A 25,170-nucleotide genomic window follows, 5' to 3' on the forward strand; every position below is an offset into this window, starting at 1 on the left:
CTGTCTCCAGAGAACTTCCAGCAATTAGAGTCTTAGTTATTTTGAACCCCAGGGCTGAATGTGTGCCAGTCTCAGAGAGCTTGTATCCTTTATTGAATTAGCAGACCACAGCCCAAAGCACCTCCGTGCATTAAAAATAAAAGAGGTCACTTAGATTCCCAAATTCCTTTCCTATCTTTGTTCCTTCCACTTAAGAGGCAAATCGATCTGTAAATTACTGTAAGGCTTTGGCTCTAGAAAAAAATAACATAACGTAAGTATGTTTAACAGTGGGTTTTGGAATCACTGTATGACAAAGAATTTTGTCTAGTGCCCCTGACTTTCAGAGGAAAACACAGTGGAGGTGGGTGGGGTGGTTGCCAGCAGTTAGTACTTTCTTTCTGCATTTGTTTGTTTTAGTTTCTTGGTCTAGTCAAAGCAACCAAACCTTAATTTGTTGTCTCTCTGTTGGTCCCCAAGGTTATTTATTTACCAGGCCCTATTACACGTGAAGACTTAAACTAAAATGGAATTTGCACATCAACATACATTTTAATAGAGCTTTACCTTCCACAGAAAGAGAATTATAGGTATAAGCTAATGCCCACTGGGACAAACACTACAAATCATAATAGTAATTGTGGAAAGGGTCCCACTCTCTGGTTCCAGATATTCATTAAGGGGAAATGATACAAAATCAATGAACCAAATAGGATTAGTCACATACTTATTTCCATAGCCAGGACCCTTTTACTGCTATAAAAAGATTTCAAATATTTTCAGCTTGAAATTTCATCTACAATTCACCAATGAGAAATGAACTCCGTGGACATAGGTACCGTTACATAAAAACCAAAAGGGCTTTAGGTTTACACTAGTTAAGATACTTGTGTGCATTTCAGCATTCTCTAATACTTTCATTGTATTGGCTTTCACAGTTTCAAGAACATAATAGTAAAAAATAAATGTCATTGCTGTTTTTTCAAAACACGTGGTACTTCAATGGTACTTTCAATAGTACCACTTAAGGTAAATTCCATTGCTATAGTGAGTGGAAAACACAGACTGTTTTTAAAAGGTAATGTGTGTGAGTGTATGTGTGTGCTGTTGTTTTGGAGGATAGAGATGCTTTCAAGAGGCAAGAGTAAAGAACAGAAAGAGTTGCAGTATCAAAGGCACTCGCAAGTGAAAAGGGGAATTGAAGAAGACGGAATTTGGTCATTACTTGACAATCATATTTCCTATACAGTCTCTGCCAATGGAGAGTCTTCCAATTTCTCATTTCATTCACTTTTTTAAAAAGATTTTCTTTATTTGTCAGAGAGAGAGAGAGGACAAGCAGGGGGAGCAGCAGGGAGAGGGAGAAGCAGGCTCCTCACTGAGCAGGGAGCCCAATGTGGGACTTGATCCCAGGACCCTGGGATTCTGACCTGAGCCGAACGCAGACACTTAAGCGACTGAGCCACCCAGGTGCCCCTCAATCACTTGATTTCCAAAGACCAAAAGTTCTAACTCTAACATGAAATGGGATATATACTGGGATTTAAAATTTTTATATATTGAGATTTAAAATTTTTCCCATCTCAATTTATTCACAATAACAGCAAACATTGACATAGGAGTGACTTGGTATTAAGTACTATACTAAGTGCTTTACATATATTAACTAATTAACATGTTCATACATTTTAGCATAATGGTAAAAATCATATATTAAGCTATATTAGCTTATTTCAGTTCATGGAAGCACCATTTTTCTAGATGTTTAGGCCAAGAAATATTGATGTAATTCTAGACTCTTCTTTTTCCTCTCCCACTTTGTCTCTTATCAGCCCAGAGATCCTATTGGCTGTATTCTCAGTGAAGATCCTGAATCCGCCCAGTTCTTAGCACCTGCACCGCTCCCTCCTGGGTCCAAACTCCATTGTCTTTTTTTTTTTTTTTTTTTTTTTAATTTTTTATTGTTATGTTAATCACCATATATTACATCATTAGTTTATGGTGCAGTGTTCCATGATTCATTGTTTGTTCATAACACCCAGTGCTCCATGCAGAACGTGCCCTCCTCAATACCCATCACCAGGCTAACCCATCCCCCTACCCCCCTCCCCTCTAGAACCCTCAGTTTGTTTTTCAGAGTCCATCATCTCTCATGGTTCGTCTCCCCCTCTGACATACTCCCCTTTTCTTCCTCTCCTGTTATCTTCTTCTTTTTCTTTTTTCTTAAAATATGTTGCATTATTTGTTTCAGAAGTACAGATCTGTGATTCAACAGTCTTGCACAATTCACAGCGCTCACCGTAGCACATACCCTCCCCAATGTCTATCACCCAGCCACCCCATCCCTCCCACCCCCAACCACTCCAGTAACACTCAGTTTCTTTCCTGAGATTAAGAATTCCTCATATCAGTGAGGTCATGTGATACATGTCTTTCTCTGATTGACTTATTTCACTCAGCATAACACCCTCCAGTTCCATCCACGTCGTTGCAAATGGCAAGATCTCATTCCTTTTGATGGCTGCATAATATTCCATTGTGTATATATACCACATCTTCTTTATCCATTCATCTGTCGATGGGCATCTTGGCTCTTTCCACAGTTTGGCTATGGTGGACATTGCTGCTATAAACATTGGGGTACACGTACCCCTTCGGGTCCCTACATTTGTATCTTTGGGGTAAATACCCAGTAGCGCAATTGCTGGATCGAACGGTAGCTCTAATTTCAACTGTTTGAGGAACCTCCATACTGTTTTCCCAGAGGGGTTGCACCAGCTTGCATTCCCACCAACAGTGGTAGGAGGGTTCCCCTTTCTCCACATCCCCGCCAACATCTGTCGTTCCCTGACTTGTTAATTTTAGCCATTCTGACGGGTGTGAGGTGGTATCTCATTGAGGTTTTGATTTGGATTTCCCTGATGCCAAGCGATGTTGAGCACTTTTTCATGTGCCTGTTGGCCATTTGGTTGTCTTCTTTGGAGAAATGTCTATTCATGTCTTCTGCCCATTTCTTGATTGGATTATTTGTTCTTTGGGTGTTGAGTTTGATAAGTTCTTTATAGATTTTGGATACTAGCCCTTTATCTGATATGTCATTTGCAAATATTTTCTCCCATTCTGTCGGTTGTCTTTTGGTTTTGTGGACTGTTTCTTTTGCTGTGCAGAAGCTTTTTATCTTGATGAAATCCCAATAGTTCATTTTTGCCCTGGCTTCCCGTGCCTTTGGCGATGTTTCTAGGAAGAAGTTGCTGCGGCTAAGGTCGAAAAGGTTGCTACCTGTGTTCTCCTTTAGGATTTGGATGACTCCTGTCTCACGTTTAGGTCTTTCAACCATTTGGAGTCTATTTTTGTGTGTGGTGTAAGGAAATGGTCCAGTTTCATTCTTCTGCATGTGGCTGTCCAATTTTCCCAACACCATTTGTTGAAGAGACTGTCTTTTTGCCATTGGACATTGTCTTTTGACTACCATTGCAGTCTAACTAGGACCTTCTCCTGACTGGTCTCTGTCCCTCTGCTTTTGCTCTCTCCTGCAAAACCTGCCAACTCCCTCGTCCCCCCTCTTCCTACCCCACTCCCAGCCAGTCAGCTTTCGGTAAGACAGCTGAGCTGGAGGAATATGCCAAGACAGGCATCTCATTCTTCCACTCCTGTGCCTAACCCCGTCAGGGGCTCCTGTTTCTCCTCAGAAGCTGAAGTTGCCATCACAGCACCCAGGGCATCATCTGATCACTGATCACCCCCCTGCATGGGGGCAAGTGCACACCACACACATACACACCTATTGCCGATAAATCTCCTTGTTCACTCAGCTTCAACTACACCGGTCCCTTGAACCTACCAGACATGCTTCTTTCTCAAGGCTTTTGCAATCACTGTTCCCTCTGCCTTCCAGGCTCTTCCCCACCCCCACCCCTGCCACAGAGACTGATGCTGCCAGTACCCTCACTTTCTTTAGTCTGTATTCACAGGTTGACTTTGCAAACGTGACCTTCCCTGGCCATCCTACCCACAATTTCAAATCCCGCCTGTTCCTCAACAGCTCATATCCCCCTATTTCTCTTCCCTCTTGTTTTGTTTCTCCTTAGCTCTTATCACTAACACATATATGTGTATTATGTTTATTATGCTAACTGGAATGCAAACTCTATGAAGAAGGAACTTTTGTCTTTTTTTGATAGCTTGTTTGATAGCTCATATCAAGAGTAGAGCTTGGTATGTAATACGTCCTAAATAAATATTTGTTGAATATATCTTCAGATCAACCCTGTGCATTAGGTACAATTATTACCCCCATTTTACAAATGAGAAAGTTAAGGCACAGAAAGATTAAGAAATTTGCCTAAGGTCAAATCAGCTTAGCAAATGTCAGAGCCACAATTCAAACCTAAGGCCCTGGCTCTGGGGTCTGGGTTCAAACCACTCTACAGTTCTTATTTACATGACTGAGCAAATTAATTGGAAAAGTAGAACTATATATAGATTCATCTATTTGATGGGATTTTCCTCCATATGCTTTCCTTCCAGTTAAATGGAAAATTGACACAGCAAAGCCTCTTTACTCCATCACTTGTGGATTTTTTTTTTCTTAAAAGAAGGTATGAGTTTTTACCGTCGAAAAATACAGCAACAGATGCCCCCAATCCCACCTGTGTTCACATTCAAACAGTAGTAATAAAGTAACATATGGGCAATGGTTAAAAAAATGTTAGCACTATGGAAAAGTAGAAAATGAAAACATGTATTGAATGCCTGCTGTGCTTTGTAAAACCTAAGCCCTGGGACTACATATTTGGTAATACAAGTAGAATGTAACGAGAGAGAGAGACATACACAGTTATAATCATACACTTCTCTAAGTGTCACAGTAGGGTTGTATATAATTCTGAATTGGAATTTAGACGAGGAGACACCAAATAGAGATCTACGGGAAGCTGAAAGCAGGGCCTTGGAGAGTGAGTTGTGGGGAAGGTGTGTAAATAGTGAGTGGAAGGGAATTAAGTGTCTCAAAAGTGAAGACAGGGATGCATGGCTGGCTCAGTCAGTAGAACATGTGACTCTTGATCTTGGGGTCATGAGTTCGAGCCCCACATTGGGCACAGCGCTTACTTTAAGAAAAGACATTTTTTTTGAAAGGGGATGTTAAGGAATACCAGCAAATAAATGTGCCTTAGAGGATGAGACTAAGAGAGAATATTTTAAAATAACATTCCATATGCTACAGAATGGAAATTATAGGCAAATGAGTTATCTGAACACTAAGTACACACATTTTGAATTTAATTTCTAAGAGAATGTCTTTACTTATCCAAATTCATCATATGGAAAATTGTCAACTTCATCTATTCAGGCTCCTTTAATCTGTTTTTTCATAGGATTCAGGTTGCAGGGTACTGACAAACAAGAACAAGGAATTTTATTCTCTAAATGGTTATTTTTGCTTAATATGTTAGGCCAATTCCAACATCTTATATATAAAAGGGCAAAGAAAAAAAAAAAAGGCAATTTATCCCAAGTCTGCTCAGTGTTTTTTGTCCTTGTGTGTTTTCTTTCCCCACCTCGTTCCTCTGGGAAAGTCAGGTTTCCAGCTGATCATTTCTCTGATTTGACAAGGTCACTATGAACTTCCTGTCATCCAGAATGTTGGCAGTTTGATCTTCCTTAGTGACAGACTGCTTGGTCACTCAGGTCCTCCTTCCAAAAAAGGGCACAGTGCTCTTACAGAGTGGTGACTTTATCCATGAACAGCTAAAAGAAGAAATAAGATAATTTGATAATAAATGTTAAAAGAAATAATGATCACATGAGATTGAGGTGGGGTAGGGCAGTGGATATTGATGGGGGCATTTATGAGAATGTATTATTAAAGTTGAAACCCAAGTGATGAGAAGCCGTACACGGACCCAGGAGAGTAGCTAACCATGTAGAGAGATGACAGTAAGTGCAAAAGTTGGGGGGTGAAAAGTTTGGTTCATGGAACACAAAGAATACCAGTATGATGGAGGAGAGTAGTAACAATGACAAAATGTAGTCTCAGAGCTAGCCAGTGACTTGATGTACACTCATAATTAGCCTTCATTTCTGCCTTTGAGCACTGGAATTGTTATTCCTCTTTACTTGTGTCGCAATTATAAATCAACTATTTCTGAGAGAGAATTACTTGAATTTGCTCTGCACTGCAGGATTTATAAGGACCTTTAACAGGGACGCCTGAGTGGCTCAGTTGGTTGGGTGTCTGCCTTCGGCTCAGGTCATGATCTCAGGGTCCTGGGATCGAGTCCCGCGTTGGCCTCCCTGCTCAGCCGGGAACCTGCTTCTCCCTTTGCATGCAGCTCCCCCTGCATGTGCGCTCTCTCTCTGTGTCAAATAAATAAATAAAATCTTAAAAAAACAAGACCTTTAACATACATCCTAATTGCACATAAAGTTCCCTAACACCCTCATGAAGTAGGCAGGACTAATGTTACTTCCATTTTACAGGTGAGGAAAAGATAGTATGTAAATGTTACGTGACTTGCTACAGAGGCCTACAATGCTCCATCCCCACCACACACACCCTCATCCTGATTCCCCATGTTTCATCAAAATTGCCAAAAGTCAAAACGTCTTTTAGCCAGATTTGAAATGAGCTTAGGGCTTCAGTATAACTAAGGGCTCATCAATGCCGAAGAAAGAAAAACAAAAAGAGCTGGTATGATGAATAAATTCTCTCTAATAGCACGTGAGTGTAGAGCAAGGATCTACACACTCTCTGTTTAGCCACATCACTGATTCTACTAGATGGCTAGTTGATGCATCATATTATGTTCTCTGTCAGATATGAGTTTTAAATAGTTCATTCTGGAACAGGAATTTGAAGAAAATAGGACAATTAGTCCAGTGAGAGATGCTGACAACCTGAACTGGAGTTAATCACAGGTGAGGTGTCCTAGCCTCCCCCACACTGGTCACCAAGGTAATTCTGCACTGTTTCATCAATAATGTTTCCCTAGCTTGCTGAAATGATGTCACATGTGACACTTAAAATTTTTTTGAGATTGAACTATATTCTTCTATTTTTCATAAGCTTACTTTATCATGAAAGGATTTAGATTATTTGTAAGTTTATTATAGGAATTAGTTATATTTAATGCATACATATCTTTTTCTTTTCCATATGCTTGAAATTTACTCTTTTAAGTTCATATCTTTTCAAATGCTAATCTATAATTTTCAGGATTAAAAAATTCTTTTCTATCATGAAGTCTATCTTGCTCTGTTCAAGGTTTTATTTGGGGTGTGTGTGTATATGTGTGTTACCACATAACTTCTTACAAGAAAAAAATTTTAATTGAAAAATCAATTTAGACATATGAGAAGCATCTCAGGGTTGAAGCTATTAAGCTTATTTTTAAAGGCAATCAGGGTTATGGAGTTAACCATGTTTCTGTTATTTAGTTTTCAAAATTAAATTATTAAGTAAAGGTATGACATTTACTGTCTCAGACTATTAAGTAAAAAGACCTTTCTAATTTTTTTAAGATTTTATTTATTTATTTATTTATTTATTTATTTATTTACTGGGGGGAGAGAGAGTGTGTGCAGGGGGAGGGGCAGAGGGAAAGGGAGAGAGAGAGAGAGAATCCCAAGCAGACTCTGCTCTAAGCACAGAGCCAGACATGGGGCTCAAGATCTCATGACCCTGAGATCATGACCCGAGCCGAAATAAAGAGGCTAGACACTTAACTACTTTAAAAGTATCGAATTTGGGGGGCACCTGGGTGGCTTAGTCGGTTAAGTGTGGACTCTTGATTTCAGCTCAGGTCACGATGTCAGGGTGCTGAGATCAAGATCTGCATAGGGCTCCGTGCTCAGCGCAGAGTCCGCTTGTCCCTCTCCCTGCCTCTATGCCCCTCTCCCTGCTCTCTCTCTCTCAAATAAAAATAAATAGATAAATAAAGCATCTAATTTTCTTCCTTTTTAAAAAACTCTTACACATTTATTAAACTTGCAGTAGTATTTAAGAATGGTTTTTCCCTCCACTTTGTCTTCCAGGTCTTAAAGCTGATCTCCTGAGTAGAACATTGTAGATTCTTGTAATCAAAAAACAACCACCACCACCAAGTCCTAACCTTCACAAAAAGATCTCGTAGTTATTATTCACTAGTGTTATGATACTTTTCTCAGTTTCAAACACACTAAATAAATACTGTATAATTTTTAAAATTCTTTAGAACACTTCCAGTTTCTAATTTTCCTCATATAAATACTTCAAACCATTTTTTTTTTTACTAGGGGAATACAGCACATAGAATTCAAGCCAATTTTTAAGTTCATATGATTAACATTTTAAATGCAACATGATGTTAATGTGTTCAATAACTTTTTTAAAGGGCTAGCACACATTTGCTTTTATCATTTTAAAATTGCAAATCCTGAAAAACGTAAAATGCTGAAACTCTTCGTCTTTTTTATGTCTTGACTCTTTTCTCCAGATAGTTCTCTGTCATGTTTTCAACAACATGTATCTCAAAGTGCAAGTACAAACAACTGAAATCAAGGCATCTCTGATAAAGCATGTCTTGTTAAGCAAAATTGGATCAGAGCACACGTAGAAAGGGGAAAAAATCAGGATAAAAAAGATGGTATTTCAAAAGAAAACTTGGTTTCTCATACATTTCTTAAGGTTTATATTCCAATGCTGGTAGATAAGCAAGAGAACGGTCCTGAATTACCTGGCTTCGGGCATTTTGGAAGAAGAGTAGCCTTCAGCATGTTTTAAACTTCCATTGCATTCCTTGCTCTTCTGAAGTGTACTTTTTACTATTGAGAATCTGCAGGAAAAATAGTGAATCGAGATTACTGTTTTATAGTGGAAACATTAAATGCTACGGTAAGGAAAACTGGCTTTTTGAAACAGAAAAAGATAGAACAGTAGGAATATGGTGGTAAATCCATGGTACAATGAGATATTCATTGTATCTCATACAATGAGATATTTGTGTTTTGCATCAACTCTACTATTGTGTGATTTACTCTTGAATTAATGTACAGATGAATGATGATGACATTTACGTATAAAGATGACAAAAATGATAAAGGTATCAAACCCCAATGCTTTTAGAACGTCTGCTTTCAACTTCTCCCCTGCAGCCAAGAAACAATCACACTGATACTTAGTTCCTCCAGTTCTAGCAGGGAGCTTATTTGCTGCCTTTCAGAGATGCCAACCTCATGCCACTTAGTAACAAAGAAGATGAATCTAAAAAGACCACCAGTGCTAGTACAGTCCATATCTTGAAGGAATCAGCATTTAGGCAAGCCCTAATGCTTTTGCCATCACAGGATATAGGAGGTTGGAGTCACAGGGGATATGGATCACATTTAGGATTTCCCATACTACTATTACTCAGAGTAACTTATTATAAGGAATTCCTAACTGGACTCCTAACCTTTCTTCCTTCTCCTTGCCCTTCCAACCTGTTATCCACACTGTCATCTTACGGATCTTTCTGAAACATAGAACTCATTGGTTCTCTCTTAAAAACCCTCAAAAGATTTACCATTGCTTGCTACATATATTCCAGCCTCCTTATCATGGCACACATAGTCTTCCGTGGTTTGGAACCTGTCTTCCTAGCATCTTTTGTGTTCTATATCCTATTTTAGGAATGCTTATCCGTTGGATTGTTGCAAGAGTTCAATGAGAAAATGTATATAGAGTACTTACTAGTAACTAGTATTTACTGAACACTTACCATCTTGGCAGGTTTCAAGGACTGGGCTGGGTGCTTATGTGTATTCTCCCACATAATCTTCATATAACCCCATGAGGCGTAGATATTTTTATAATCTCCATTCTCTAAACAAAGAAACAGATTTTGAGAGGTCAGGCAACTTGCCCAAGGTCACACCTATAGACAGAAATGGAGTTGTAATTTTATCTGTACAACTCCAAAACTGGTGCTTTTCTAGGCTTGACTGCTGTCTGACACATTGCCAGGTGCACAATTCAGTTTGATTAAATATTCATTTTTTAAAACCCATTACAATAAATCTTACAGTATCTGGAAAATTATGTTCTTTTTCTTGCTTCCATTGCCCACAAGGTTAACTGATAAACTACATCTTTGACTTTTTCTAGATGCCCCTAGCACCTCTTTTCTGTCCTCTTTCATCTTCACACTCCCCATACTGTAGTGTAATAATTTCTTTAAATACCTATTTTCTCTGATCTGTTGGCAGTTCCTTAGGTGTAGACACCATATCTTCATTGTCCTTGTATTCTCAGAGCTGAGCATAATGTGCAGCACCCAACAAATGCTGAACAGATAAAGAAGTGACGCAAACTCTGAACAGAATTTCAAAATATGTGGGGCTTTGCTTTTTCTCAAATATGAAGAATTCCTCTTTCCATTCACTGTGTAACTGCCTTGACCCTTCAAATAACACTCAATCAGATTTTATGAAGGAGCACAATCAGACTTATAGAGGTTAGAGGGGGTGCAGAGGAGACAAAATTGCACCCTTTTTCTATTCATTTCCCTCCATAAAATTGAGGGATTTTGTTACCAAAGGAGAGGAGATCAATACTTAGAAATAATTCTTTTAAAATTTAGGATTTAAATTATCTTAAAAGTTTAAATTCTCTTTTAAAAAAAGGAATAGTTATGCTTCATGCTAAGTTGGGTAAGACTCATCTTATGCTTTTCCCCTCCTGATCCTTCTTACTTTTTCCAGAGTTATACCTACATTCATAGCATTTCCCAGAGGTTAGTGAAGTTAGGCAACACTCCTAAATTCTCACATCTGAGAGCATAAGGTAGATCAACTGATAGGCACATGGTCATTGAGTGAGTCAGCGCAAGTCCCTGGAACAGCGCTTGAAGCTTCTGACTACCAGTCCCGGGTTCCGTTTAGCCAACTACTACCGTGCCCCCTGAGGAACTGGGTAAAAATAGAGGATGGAGCAGTTAGCAAAGTAAATCATTGTCATTGCTAGTGTTCATATTCCATTTGTCCGTGTTTGATAGACTAATAGTTTAAACTCATGAATGTTTATGTTCTGTTGGTTAGTATGTAATTGTATGTCAAGAATACCAACACAGAAATAATTCTAGAATTTATATTCTCCCCCAAAATATAGAGTGCACATATATCAGCATAAACACGTGTTAAATTATAAAATAAATAATTTTCATTGAGTATCATTATTCTTTATGAAGAGGAGGGCAAACATTATTTTTTTTTTTGGAGATTTTTTTTTAAATTTTTTATTGTTATGTTAATCACCATAGATTACATCATTTGTTTTGGTGTAGTGTTCCATGATTCATTGTTTGTTCACAACACCCAGTGCTCCATGCAGAATGTGCCCTCTTTAATACCCATCACCAAGCTAACCCATCCCCCTACCCTCCTCCCCTCTAGAAACCTCAGTTTATTTTTCAGAGTCCATCATCTCTCCTGGTTCATCTCCCCCTCTGACTTACTCCCCTTCATTCTTCCTCTCCTGCTATCTTCTTCTTTTTCTTTTTTCTTAAAATTTGTTGCATTATTTGTTTCAGAAGTACAGATCTGTGATTCAACAGTCTTACACAATTCACAGCGCTCACCGTAGCACATACCCTCCCCAATGTCTATCACCCAGCTACCCCATCCCTCCCACCCCCGACCACTCCAGCAACCCTCAGTTTGTTCCTGAGATTAAGAATTCCTCATATCAGTGAGTGATACATGTCTTTCTCTGATTGACTTATTTCACTCAGCATAACACCCTCCAGTTCCATCCACGTCGTTGCAAATGGCAAGATCTCATTCCTTTTGATGGCTGCATAATATTCCATTGTGTATATATACCACATCTTCTTTATCCATTCATCTGTCGATGGACATCTTGGCTCTTTCCACAGTTTGGCTATTGTGGACATTGCTGCTATAAACATTGGGGTGCACGTACCCCTTCGGGTCCCTACATTTGTATCTTTGGGGTAAATACCCAGTAGTGCAATTGCTGGATCGAATGGTAGCTCTAATTTCAACTGTTTGAGGAACCTCCATACTGTTTTCCAGAGGGGTTGCACCAGCTTGCATTCCCACCAACAGTGTAGGAGGGTTCCCCTTTCTCCACATCCCTGCCAACATCTGTCGTTCCCTGACTTGTTAATTTTAGCCATTCTGACGGGTGTGAGGTGGTATCTCATTGAGGTTTTGATTTGGATTTCCCTGATGCCAAGCGATGTTGAGCACTTTTTCATGTGCCTGTTGGCCATTTGGATGTCTTCTTTGGAAAAATGTCTGTTCATGTCTTCTGCCCATTTCTTGATTGGATTATTTGTTCTTTGGGTGTGGAGTTTGATAAGTTCTTTATAGATTTTGGATACTAGCCCTTTATCTGATATGTCATTTGCAAATATTTTCTCCCATTCTGTCGGTTGTCTTTTGGTTTTGTGGACTGTTTCTTTTGCTGTGCAAAAGCTTTTTATCTTGATGAAGTCCCAATAGTTCATTTTTGCCCTGGCTTCCCGTGCCTTTGGTGATGTTTCTAGGAAGAAGTTGCTGCGGCTGAGGTCGAAGAGGTTGCTACCTGTGTTCTCCTTTAGGATTTTGATGGACTCCTGTCTCACGTTTAGGTCTTTCAACCATTTGGAATCTATTTTTGTGTGTGGTGTAAGGAAATGGTCCAGTTTCATTCTTCTGCATGTGGCTGTCCCAATTTTCCCAACACCATTTGTTGAAGAGACTGTCTTTTTTCCATTGGACATTCTTTCCTGCTTTGTCAAAGATAAGTTGACCATAGAGTTGAGGGTCCATTTCTGGGCTCTCGATTCTGTTCCATTGATCTATGTGTCTGTTTTTGTGCCAGTACCATACTGTCTTGATAATGATAGCTTTGTAATAGAGCTGGAAGTCCGGAATTGTGATGCCGCCAGCGTTGCTTTTCTTTTTCAATATTCCTCTGGCTATTCGGGGTCTCTTCTGGTTCCATACAAATTTTAGGATTATTTGCAAACATTATTTTTAATAAACTTTTGTTTAAACTTGTGTGGCAGGATCCTCCATCCCTTGGAGATTCACTAAAGCATATGTGATCTGAATACAGTAGGATATATTTACAAATTATAATCCCATGTCTTAAGGGAGTGAAACTCCCTGCCTCTATCTCTGAATTTGAGGGAGAGCCTTAAAATCTCACCTAGTTGACCTCCTTTGTCTCCTTTTTGTATTGGGAAGTGGTGGCTTATCTTTCTCTGCAGAGAAAGAAGTCAGCTACTATCTGGGTTTAGTTCCTTGCTTGGCTACCTGCCAGCTTTGCATCAGTGGACAAGTCATGGAGCCTCCTTTCCCTCTTCTGTCTACATCTACAGCGTGGGGATAATGTTACTCTCCTTCCCCACAAGACTGTTGCAAAGATTAATGACATATGTATAAACATGGGCTTAAATTAGAGAATCTTGGAACTGAAACGTTCCTTTCCAAGGTGAATCTACCTCACCGTTTCAGAAAGCTAAGAAAACTGAGATGCAGGAATGGTAAATGCTCTGCCCAAGATCATTTAGCCAGAGTCATAAATGTGAGGCTAGAAACCAAATCTTTTGCTTGAGTGTACCTTGTTTTTGTTTTTGTTTTTTTCTTCTCTTGATAGGCACAGCAGAACTGATATTCTCATGGGAGGAACGTAAAGACTATGATAGAATGATCTGAAAGAGGAAGTAGGCTTTTTACACCAAGTAACATGACAGCAGATGAGAAAAGAAAAGAGGAAGGTACAAGGAAGAATGTTTACTGGAGGGTTTATAGCATGCCAGACATACATTAAAAAGCAGAAACTTTTAATTACCCGATTTGTATTACACGGTTAAAATATCTACTAACGATGCTTTTAAATGTACAGGATTAGCAGAAGCACATTCCTTCCTTTCCCTGTTTCTAGTACTTTTCTAATTCTAGGACTTGGCAGGTCTAAACAGTAAGCAGCAAATCCCTGCGTTAGGCTGTGTGGCCACCTGTGCTGCCTGGGGGTGGAGGGGGCAGTGAGGACATTCAAGGGGGCTAAACCGAGGAGAAGAGTAGCCGCTTAGATTAGAGTACTGGTGAAACCCCTCACTCACAAATGACTCTTCACTGCTTTCCAATCTTAGTGGTTGGACTGGATTTACAAGTCATCTTGCAGATACCCTCCAATAGTGATATTTACATCCCCATAAATTACTTCAGTGACAATAATTGTACATTCTCCTCTCATCCTATCAGCTTTGATTGGTGGTAGAGAGGCAGAAGAGAGTGTCACTGAAAGCTTAAAGCCCTTAGGAAAGGGTAGGCCTTGATAGGATTTGAGTAGTAGATTCCAAAAGACATTAAGTGCCAGGGGTCCAGAAAAGCTCGTTAAAAAATGTGTGTATGTGTGTATGAGAGAGAGAAGAGAAGAGAGTGAGAGAAGGAGGTAGGGAGGGAAATGTCAAAAACAGCCTTTGGTTGCTTTGCTTTTTTGCTTAGAGCTATAGAGGTAACCAGTTAAAATACAAGATGCGATACTACCCTTGTTTCCATGCTGTAGGACTTGATGTTGAATGCTATATCTCATGGGTGCTAGGAAGAACAAGTCCAGTTATAGCCTAGGATTAGCAGGCACCGTAATCTACAACAATGGAAAGATGACAGAGCTGGAAACCGGGAACCTAAATTCAAGCTCCTACTCTAAAGCTGAGCAATTGCATTTGTCTGTCGAGTGAAGACCCCCTGGTTACAGTCACATAGAGCTCTATTTTTCTCTTGTGGAAGAAATCTAGAAGTTGGCGATAACTGGTATAAATTCAGGATGTCAAGTCTCTTTAAAATTTTCTTCACCCTTTCCTCTTGGTTCGAAGAAGCTATAGCTCTGGCCATCACATCCATCTTCTGACAGGAGAAAGGTAGGAAGGAGTGGTACCTTGTATCAGTGAAGCAGAAACTTTCCCAGAAGCCTCTAGGAGACTTCAGCTCATGAGCAGAAACTTTCCCAGAAGCCTCTAGGAGACTTCAGCTCATGAGCAGAAACTTTCCCAGAAGCCTCTAGGAGACTTCAGCTCATGTCTCTGTGTCTAGAACTGTGTCACAGGGATATCTGGAAAAAGAAAGTGAAAAAAGAGCTTTTTTTTTTTTCCTAAATATATTGTTATTTCAAATAGAATGAGGAAGGAAGAAGGGAAGAATGGATATTAGATAGTTAGCAGCTCTTCCTATAATCACTAAGTAACTATATAACTTCAGAAAAGTTATTTATTTGCTCTGCCTATATCATTTTCTAGTGTATAAGATGGATATCATGAATATGAGCTCTATCTTAGCTGCCTGTCCCCGACTTCCCAGCATTGATGAAGGGAAAATAAATGAGGGTTTTAGCAAATTGAAAATCTGAAAGTTAGATAAATAAAAGGTAGCTTTATTAAGAAGGTAATAGAAAGGAAGGGGTTGTTTGTATTAGAAGAAGAAGAAAGATAATACATACTTTCTGTTTCTCTAGTCATTAGTGAGAGTAAAATAAGCACAAATTAACTAAAAGTCCCTGTTGGGCATTGTAAAGATATACAAATAGATAATAAGAACTTAACTTTAAAATATACCACTGCAAATTATTCTCGTGGTTCATGAGCTGTACGAACTCTTGCCATTTGACCATAGTGCAACCCAAGTGTGGTGTCAGAGGATCTTGAAAGTAAACCAAATGATGTAACTCTCATCATTTTTTTAATTTTTAAACACAGCCAGGCTGTGTTCTATGTTGAAAAGTATTTTCCAGTAGATTAATGTGTTAAAATTTTTGTTTCAAGAGTATTACTATATAACCAAAATTAGAATTTAAGTTAAAAGTCAGAGATCAGCTATCTAGTATCCTGGAGCCATCCATATAATAACTTTCTCATAAATCCAGATCCAGAAACAGCCAAATAGTTTATCAATTAAACACATCAGGAGCAACAGAACTCCAAAGTAACACTACTAAACAATCTGTCTCTTAAGAGTGAAGGTAGACATAAATGAGTAAGGCATTTAATTCGTTTAACGATTTGAGACCACTACGTAGAGGTATTCTTTTGTTTTTAACCTACTGAGCCATTTTCTTTATCTCAGTAGCTACCATATGACTGTGAAGCACAGTGAATAGGGGTAGAGACTGATAGGCGTCTTGCTTCTGTATGGATCACGGCTGCACCAATATTCAGTAAATGCTTAGGACAGTTAAATGGGAATTGCTGAAAATAATCTGTAGCATTCTCTTCAAAATAAGATTATTTGGAGAATTTTCTTCTGGCCTTTTGCTGTATGAAGTGGGACCTGACCTCATTTGTGAAGCCTAGAAAAATACACCATGGAGTCAACGGAGCACAGAAGTTGCTTCTGGATCAAGGGAAGTGGTTATCAGGCGTGGAGATCACTGGAAAAGGAGAAAATACTGACTAAATATTTCAAATACTGGTTCAATAGTGAAAGATAGGCAAGATCAGTGTGCAAGCGGGAAGAGATGAGGGGCAGAAAGGAGAACTGGAAGACTGGAATTGTTTGAAATTCGTGAGACTAGAGTCTGCACGCACACAATTACAGCCTGTAGTTTTATGCAGTGATACTTGCTGGCATTTTGTAAGGATGGTAAACAACCGTTGCTTTTCTGTGTATGGGTGGAACACGAAATGAAGAAGGCAAATTGAATGTCTTCAGAAATATTCAACCTTGGACTGTTTATGCACCTCATTTTGTATTTACCTTTTAGTCTTTTTTTTGGCACACACACAAAAATCTATCAAAATATATTTGTGGCTTTAATTTTTAAGTAGCTATAAAATGAATTATAAAAGGTAGAATATTTTATGGATGTGAGTTTAGATTGGGAGCATTTAGTGAACATATAATATGCTTTCCTTGCATCATGTTAGTGTTTATTCATTTAATTCACTCAACAAATATTTATTGAATGACTACTGTGTGTCACTAGTGACCTAGGTTGTGCCATAGGAGATCATAATCAGTCTACTAATAACAATTTGATCCTAATAAGAATATATAAATTTTCAGTGATTTTCAACATAAATTTTCTTGGGAACATATTACTGATACAGTGATTTAATAGCCAACTGAAAAAAAAAAAAAATCCCTTCAGTACAGCTTTCATCCTCTGTTCTGGGGAAATTGCTACGTCTGCTATGTATTATGTATAGTACCGTATGTACTTCAATACCCCTCATCAAGATACAGTGCAAAAAATATTTTAAGTACTTGCCGTTTGGAAAACTGAAATAAAATGAGAGAGACTGGGAATATTCAGTTCATAGCCTAGACAAGAAGAAAGAAAATATCTATATTCATGGAAAAGATGTTATTGATATGTTCCCTAAAGCTAAATACATTTTAGGAAGACAGAAAATTTCTTAGGAGATTTAGATCTTGCAAATGCTAAGAATGAAGAAAGATAGGACATGATCCATTTAGACCTACCCTTCAGATTTTAATAAAAGGTTTGGGGAGAAAAAGTAGTGTTCTTTATGTTTAATGTGGAAACAGATATTACCTTCAGGTGGTATCACATCAGGACATAGCTAGCTTTGCAATGCCATCCATTATTACAGTGATTGATTACATAACACATTTTCTGTGTCTTTTACCTTTTTCTAGGTGAATGGGGGAAAACAGATATGGCCTAAAATCTGAATATGGTTATAAAATGCTATTTCATTTCTGGGTAGTCTTATCCCACTAAATTCCTTTTTATGTTTGCCTTTTAAGCGATATTTCAGGTAAAATGCATTTAAATATCTGGAAATAAAACAACTTGTCAAGTGAAATGCTCTATTATCCAGTAACAGATGGATTGTCCTTGTTGGGTAAAGCTTATTCTGTATCGATCTTGATTTTGTTTTAGGTTGTATATATAATAGCTACAGAAAAAAAACCATGTATAATAGCTACAGAAAAAAAAAGGGCACTTTGTTTTTTAGAGGGAGAGAGTGTGCTTGTATGCACGTGTGAGCAGGAGGAGGGGGGAAGGGGCAGAGCAAAAGGGAGAAAATCGGAAGCAGGCTCCATGCCCAGCGCAGGGCCTAACATGGGGCTCAGTCTCACAACCCTGAGATCACCACCTGAGCTGAAATCAAGAGTCACTCACTTAATTGACTGAGCCACCCAGGCACCCCAAAAGGGCCTTTTTAGACAGCACTGTTTTTGGTGTATATAATTTAAATTTTTGCTGCCTTTTGTTAAGTTAGGCATAATTATGTAGCCTCCCATCTGATTTCTAGTTAAATCACTAGGTTTCTTGCATCACAGGTAAATACTACTACTCCAAAACAACCGCATACTAGTAAAATTATGGTAATACCACTACTCTTCTCTTACCATGTGGCTGCCTTCGCATATGACTCTTTAAAGGAACTAACTTTCAAATGTTCCCTTCAGCTATTTTGCTTTGGCCCTAGTACTCTGCCAATTCTACCTTTTTACTTTACTCTTCATGTTAAACTAAGAGAATACATCTCTGCAACAAATATATTCGTAGTCTCATAGGAAAGACATCTGAGAAAATCAAGCTCAAAAGGAGAAGAAAAAAGAGCTAAGTGTAAAACAATGTTGGGCTCATTGCCTAATTTCTTTTTTGGCCCTGATCATCAGGGCCAGCACTTGCTTGCTGTAAAAAAGATGACTCTTAGTTACTCTGTGCTGATGGAATTTATTATAAAGAAAGTCATGGCTTTAACTTACAATTGCAGACTTCATGGCCATATAATTCATGTGCTGTGTTCCTATGGTCAGTCGTAAAAAAAATTCAAAAGTACTGTGTTGTTTGGGATTGTACCCAAAATATGAAGTTTAATGTGGGGATTCTCTCCAAACCTCCAAAAACTATTAAAGAAAGAAGGAAATATACGCTTGTCCCATGAGCTCAATTTCAGTAATCTCTTGAAGATTTACTCTCTGACTAAACCTGTCTTGATATTAAAACATTTCTTTATTACTGATAATACACAGAAAGTCTATATAATTTATGTGGGATTTACATGAACGAACAAGCTCCCTTAGTTCTGTAATATACACTTAAGATGTTTGGTTTGGAACTATTTCATTTTGCACAATTTTGTTACCTAAATTTCTATGATGAACTACCAAGAACTAACACCCTTTGAAAGACTTACTTGGGTGAGCTGGTATAAGGTTAAAAATCAGTCTTATTTGTAGGCTATATAACCCATGGTAATCTGAAAGAGAAATTAAAACACGAAGGGACGACGCCTGGGTGGCTCAGTCAGGTAAGTGTCTGTCCGTCTGCCCTTCTGCTCAGGTTGCAGGATGCAGACTCATGTCAGGTTCCCTGCTCAGCGGGGGAGCCTGCTTCTCCCTCTCCCTCAGCCCCTCTCCCCCGACTCATGCTCTCTCTCTCAAATAAATAAATAAAATCTTTTTAAAAAAGAGAGAAATTAAAACATGAAAAGGAAATTTTCTGAAAACTCATCATATGCTCCCTCTTAGGGTCCTGCCTAGTTTGTGATCTGTACTGTACAAAAAAATAAAAGTTAGAGCTGATTTATAGGAGAGCCTAAAATGAACAAAGAGCTGAAAAGTTAGTTTTAGGACTTAGAAGAAAAGTCCCAGAAACTAAAATATTGTAACTTGAAATAAAAAAATGACAAAGACAATAACAATAATAGCTTCCATTTATTGAACACTTGGTATATGCCTTTTTTCACATTACTATAAATATTATACCCATTTTACAGATGAGAAAACTGAGGCTTGGGGAATTAACTTATCCAAGGTCATACAACTAGTAAGTGATGAAAGCAGAAATTGACTCATGGAAATCTGACTCTAGAGCCAGCTATTTAACAAAAGAATCACCATAAAGCATATGATACTCAAACAGATTGAGTAGTTATTTGAATCATAGAAAAGGTGAACTTGATTATTCAAGTTTTTAGAGCTAACATTATTTAAGGAAAGTAAGGGTAATGGAAGAGGAACAAGTTAAATAATATCACATGGAAACAAACATGGAAATCCAGACCATGGGACATAGCCCAGGATCACTGACTTGTTTCTGCAACAAGCCAAATGGCATGGAAAAAACAAACAAAAAAGGATGGGACCTTTGCTAAGATCTTGCTGCTCCAAGTGTGGCCCACTTTGATTGCAGCAACATTGCTACCACCTGGGAGATTATTAGACATGCAATCTTTCAGGTCTTGCCCCAGACCCTAGTGAGTCTTAAGATCCCTAAGTGATTCATTTGCTCATAGAGTTTAAGAAGCACTGGTCTAGATGACTAGAGACTTAACCGGTTGTAGTATGTAGACCTTGTGTAGATCATGATTCAACAAGCCAATAGGGAAAAGACATTTTTACCTATTGGGGAGGTTGGGTATGGATTAGGTCTTGGATTCTACAAAGGAATGCATGCTATTTCATGTGATAATGGCACATAATAGTTAATGATGGACGTCCAATATTTGATGTTTTAAATTTAGACATATAGACTGATGCATGTAGGGGTGAAATAATGTATCTGGAATTTGTTTTAAAATGTTTTGGCAAAGAAGATAGCAAGAAGTGATACAAATGTGGCAAAATCTTTAAAATTGTTGAACCTGTCATGCTACTCTTCTTTTTTTTTTTTTTTTGTCATTTTGGATTTTATTTTCATTAGTAGTAAATAAATCCAACTTCAGCCTGTATTGAAAACTAGACAGTATAAGAGGCAAAATATACCCTCAAATCTTCACGCAAAAGATATATCTCAAAGTTTTTCCATGTAGATTTGTATAAGGAACATCTTTTAATTGTTAAAAAATTCTGACATTCTAACATTGTCTGTTAACTTCAAATGTGTGAAGACCTACCATCATACCTGATGTTCTTTCTCTTGTACTTTTTATTATTGTGTTTTTTATTGAAATATAATTAACATAGAGTGTTAGTTTCAGGTGTACAATATAATGATTCAGCAATTCTGTACATTTCTCAGTGCCCATCACAGTAAGTGTACTCTTAATCCCCTTCACCTGTTTCACACATGCCCCCACCCACCTCTCCTCTGGCAACCACCAGTTTGCTCTCTACTTAAGAGTTTGTTTTTTTTTGTCTTTTTTTCTGTCTGTCCATTTCTTTTGTTTCTTAAATTCCACAGATGAGTGAAATCATATGGTATTTGTCTTTCTCTGACTTATTTCACTTAGCATTATACCCTCTAGATCCATCCATGTTGTTGCAAATGGCAAGATCTAATTATGTTTTATGGCTGAGAAATATACCATTTTACTTATATGTATATATAAATATAAATATACATATAGTGTTTTATATATATATATATAAAGTGGTATATATACACTACTGTGTGTGTGTATACATATATACACCACATCTTCTTTATCCATTCAACTATGGATGGACACTTGGGTTACTTCCATATCTGGGCTATTGTAAGTAATGCTACAATAAATATAGAGGTACATATATCTTTTTGAATTAGTGTTTTCATTTTCTTTGGGTGGAGAACCAGTAGTGGAATTACTAGATCATATGGCAATTCTATTTTTAATTTCTTTTAAGAACCTCCATACTGTTTTCCACAATGGCTGCACCAATTTACATTTCCACCAGCAGTGCATGAGGGTTCCTTTTTCTCTACCTCCTCACCAACACTTGTTATTTTTTTGTGTTTTTGCTTTTAGCCATTCTGACAGGTGTGAAGTGATATCTCATTATAGTTCAGGGAGATGATGATGAGTGATGTTGAACATCTTTTCATGTGTCTATTGCCATCTGTATGTTTTCTTTGGAAAAATGTCTATTCATGTCTTCTGCCCATTTTTTAAATCACATTGGTTTTTTTTGGTGTTGAGTTGTATAGGTTCTTTATATATTTTGGATATTAACTCCTTATTGGATATATCATTTGCACATCTCTTATTCAGTAGGTTGCCTTTCTTCTGTCTACTTTTGGATGTTAGAATTTTTCATAATTTTTTAAAGATTTTATTTATCTGAGAGAGAGTGCATGTGAGTGGGGGGAAGGGGCGGAGGGAAAGGGAGAGAGAGAATCTCAAGCATGCAGAGTCTGATCCCACGACCCCAACATCATGACCCCAGCCGAAACCAAGGGTCAGACGCTCAACCAACTGAGCCACCCAGATGCCCCAAATTTTTCATAATTTTTTAAAAAATACCAAAAGAAGTAGACTTATGCTCTAGAAATTTTGGAAATAACTACAATAAAATTTCTTATAGTAAGAAGGGTTAATCATTTAATGGGATGCCAGAGAAGCTTTCTCCTCTCCACAAAGTTTTTTTTTCTTTTTTTTTTTTTTAAAGATTTTATTTATTTGACACAGAGAGATGGTGAGAACAGGAACACGAGCAGGGGGAGTGGGAGAGGGAGAAGCAGGCTTCCCGCTGAGCAGGGAGCCCGATGCAGGGCTTGATCCCAGGACCCTGGTATCATGACCTGAGCCGAAGGCAGGCGCTTAACGACTGAGCCCCCCAAGAGCCCCCTCTCCAAAGTATTTTAAAAATAGGACAAATTCATTGGTCTAGGGGCATTTTCAGGTAGTCCTGGCAAAAGCCAGATCCGTCAAGCTCCTTTTCTCAAAAATGATCCTATGGTAGATGTTACACTTTGTACTTAGGGCCATCGATCTTAGATTTAATGCCTTAGTTGTGTTTAAAAAAGAAAAAGCATTTGATGATGCTTCTGTTCTAGCCCCGTATTTGCTCTCGTCATGGCACTCTTCTCTGGCAGTTCACTTTAATGGTTGACTGATAAAATGTTAAGCTACCTACTCATCCAAACCAAGCATTAAATAGAGTCCTGTCCTGATCTCATTCCGTTGAGAGTCTATGCTTACGTGCAGACTAAGGCCTTTTGATGTTATGTGATCAATAGGAAACCCTTTAAGCTGGTATGTATTTGTCATATAGAAAAGCATTCCTTTCAACATCATATAAACCCTTTATGTACTTACCAACTGCACAGCATATCATTTTTTTTTTGTTTCTGGAAAAGGGAGCAAAAGAGAATTGCCCAAGCTATTAAAAAGAAAACCCAAGCACTTTTGCAGCTTATTAAGTGGCAGTATTTGTGGTAATACATTTCATGTTTTCTGGCTTCTTCCTATAGAAACCTGAGAATGGTTTTCAAGGACTATATAGTAAACTCAGCCGGCGTCCCCAAATGTAGACATTATACTGTTTATAGATGAACCATCGATGCCTGACTGGTTTAGTAGGTGCCTTGTGCTTATAGAGTGAGTCAGCAGATGAGCAAGAATTTACTTTCAGAAACCTTCCCATCTTAACCACAAGTAGTTCTTCCTATATGGTACTATATTTGTTGGTTTAGATTTTATGGAATAATCTACAGCATCTAAGATTTTCCTTTAGACAAATATGTATTAGGAGGAATAAATGAATAATGGGACAGGGGAAGGAATTTTGGTTCTGACTCTGAATCAGAGAATTACTGACACTCAGGTGCTGGTCATTATACTTCTCTAATTGAGAGGCTCCCTATTGATAGGAAGCTGCATTGTTAGATGTGTGTGATTTTCAATTTTGTAGATATTCAAGTTGTTTTCTCTCCCTCTTCTTCCTAGTAGATGCCCAGTTACCTAGTCTCTCCCTCTCTTCCCTCCACAGCAGCAGTCTCTGCATAAAATTGTCTTATTGCTTATTAGCCCTCAGTCAGTACAAACAAAACCTGGTAGTTAAATCGTGATCATCTGCCATTCCATAAACATGTTCTACACACTCTTTTATCCCTTGGCTTGTTTGCTCTGCTACAGCACAGTATTATAATCCTTGGCTAGAGAATTGTAATTAGAATAATTTGTTGTTTCTCCCAACCATGTTGCTGCTCTTAAAATTGTTCATGCTAAAATACAAGAATATTTCAAAATATCTAAAATGCCTTTATGACTGTAGATGGATTTAAGAGGAAACATGGTGCAACGTTTCATAGTCCAAAGAATTAATAAATATAGCAAAAAATGTTATTTCCTTTCATATTTTAAAAGAATATTGCTATAGCAAAAGAAAGAGCTTTAATGTATGTGTGTACACACGTGTATATCCCAAAGGATTCTATCATAGAAATAAGACAGTAAGAGAACACTGTTTAAGGATAATTTTCTCCCAAAAAAGGTATAAAATCAAGACAGACAAAAATAACACATTAAATATTGTATTTAACACATTAATGAAAGAACCAGTAAGATGTTACAACCAGTTCAAAGGAGAATCCAAACAGATATATTAATAGATAAGGATTATTGAAATAAATGTGCAGATGGAGGCACATTCTTCTACTGATGGTGAAAAAAGCCAGTTCAGTCTATTGGACAGAATTCACTTAGACAAGAATGCCTTTGTTTATAGACAGGAATTATTTTGGATTGCTATCAGTTTTTACAATTTATAGAGTTATAAAGTAGCTTCCATAGAGTCAAATCAGATAATCCAGCAGTTTACTCTATATACTGCATGGTTTTCCACTAAAGCACAGTGTTTTTTTGTATTGTTTTGTTTTGTTTTGTTTCCCTTACAGTACTCTATCCCTAAAGGCACCATACCATCAGTGACTCCCTACTATCAACAGAAAGAAGTCCCAATTCATTAGGTAGACACTCACATTTTAGCTTCAGCCTCTTTCAGTGTTTTCTGTTATGCAGTCCAGCACCTTTAAACCCTCCATTATTCAGCCTTTATTCCCAAATTCTACCAATCTTTCAAGTCCCTTTTCTTGTGTATTGACCATCTCCTGTAATCTACAGTAGTTCTCAAACTTGACAGAACATCAGAATTACCTGGAGAGCTGATTAAAACACAGATTTCTGGGTTCCACCCATCCTTTCATCCAGCAAGAGCTAAGGTTGAGCCTGAGAATTTGCATTTCTTAAAAGCCTGGGTGGCTCAGTCAATACTTAAGCTTCTGACTGGATTTCTGCTCAGGTCAGGATCTCAAGGTCCTGGGATGGAGCCCCACCTCAGGTTCTGCACTCAGTGGGGAGGCTGCTTGTCCCTCTCCCTCCCTTTCCCTCTGCACTTCTCCCTTCTCTCTCTTTCTCAAATACATAAAATAAAATCTTAAAAAAAAAAAGATCCCAGATGATGCTGATGCTACTGGTTTAAAGACTCTTTGAGAACTACCTGCTCAGAGGAACTGTGTAAAAAACTATGGATAAGATTAATGAG

General features: G+C 38.1%; 1 protein-coding gene and 1 long non-coding RNA gene across 6 annotated transcripts in view; one reads left to right on the forward strand and one right to left on the reverse strand.

The window, feature by feature from the left end:
* The window catches only part of OXR1 (oxidation resistance 1), a 455,727-nt gene that overhangs the window by 331,942 nt on the left and 98,615 nt on the right, over nt 1–25,170 (forward strand). The gene's annotated exons all lie outside the window — the stretch shown is intronic.
* On the reverse strand, nt 5,380–9,815 carry LOC113912452. The gene is made up of 3 exons (XR_003516833.2): nt 9,717–9,815; nt 8,694–8,792; nt 5,380–5,727 (listed from the first exon to the last, which is right to left on the reverse strand). It is a non-coding gene; the product is annotated as an uncharacterized LOC113912452 (long non-coding RNA).

Source organism: Zalophus californianus, chromosome 4 (assembly GCF_009762305.2).
Source record: "Zalophus californianus isolate mZalCal1 chromosome 4, mZalCal1.pri.v2, whole genome shotgun sequence".
Taxonomy (NCBI): Eukaryota; Metazoa; Chordata; class Mammalia; order Carnivora; family Otariidae; genus Zalophus; species Zalophus californianus.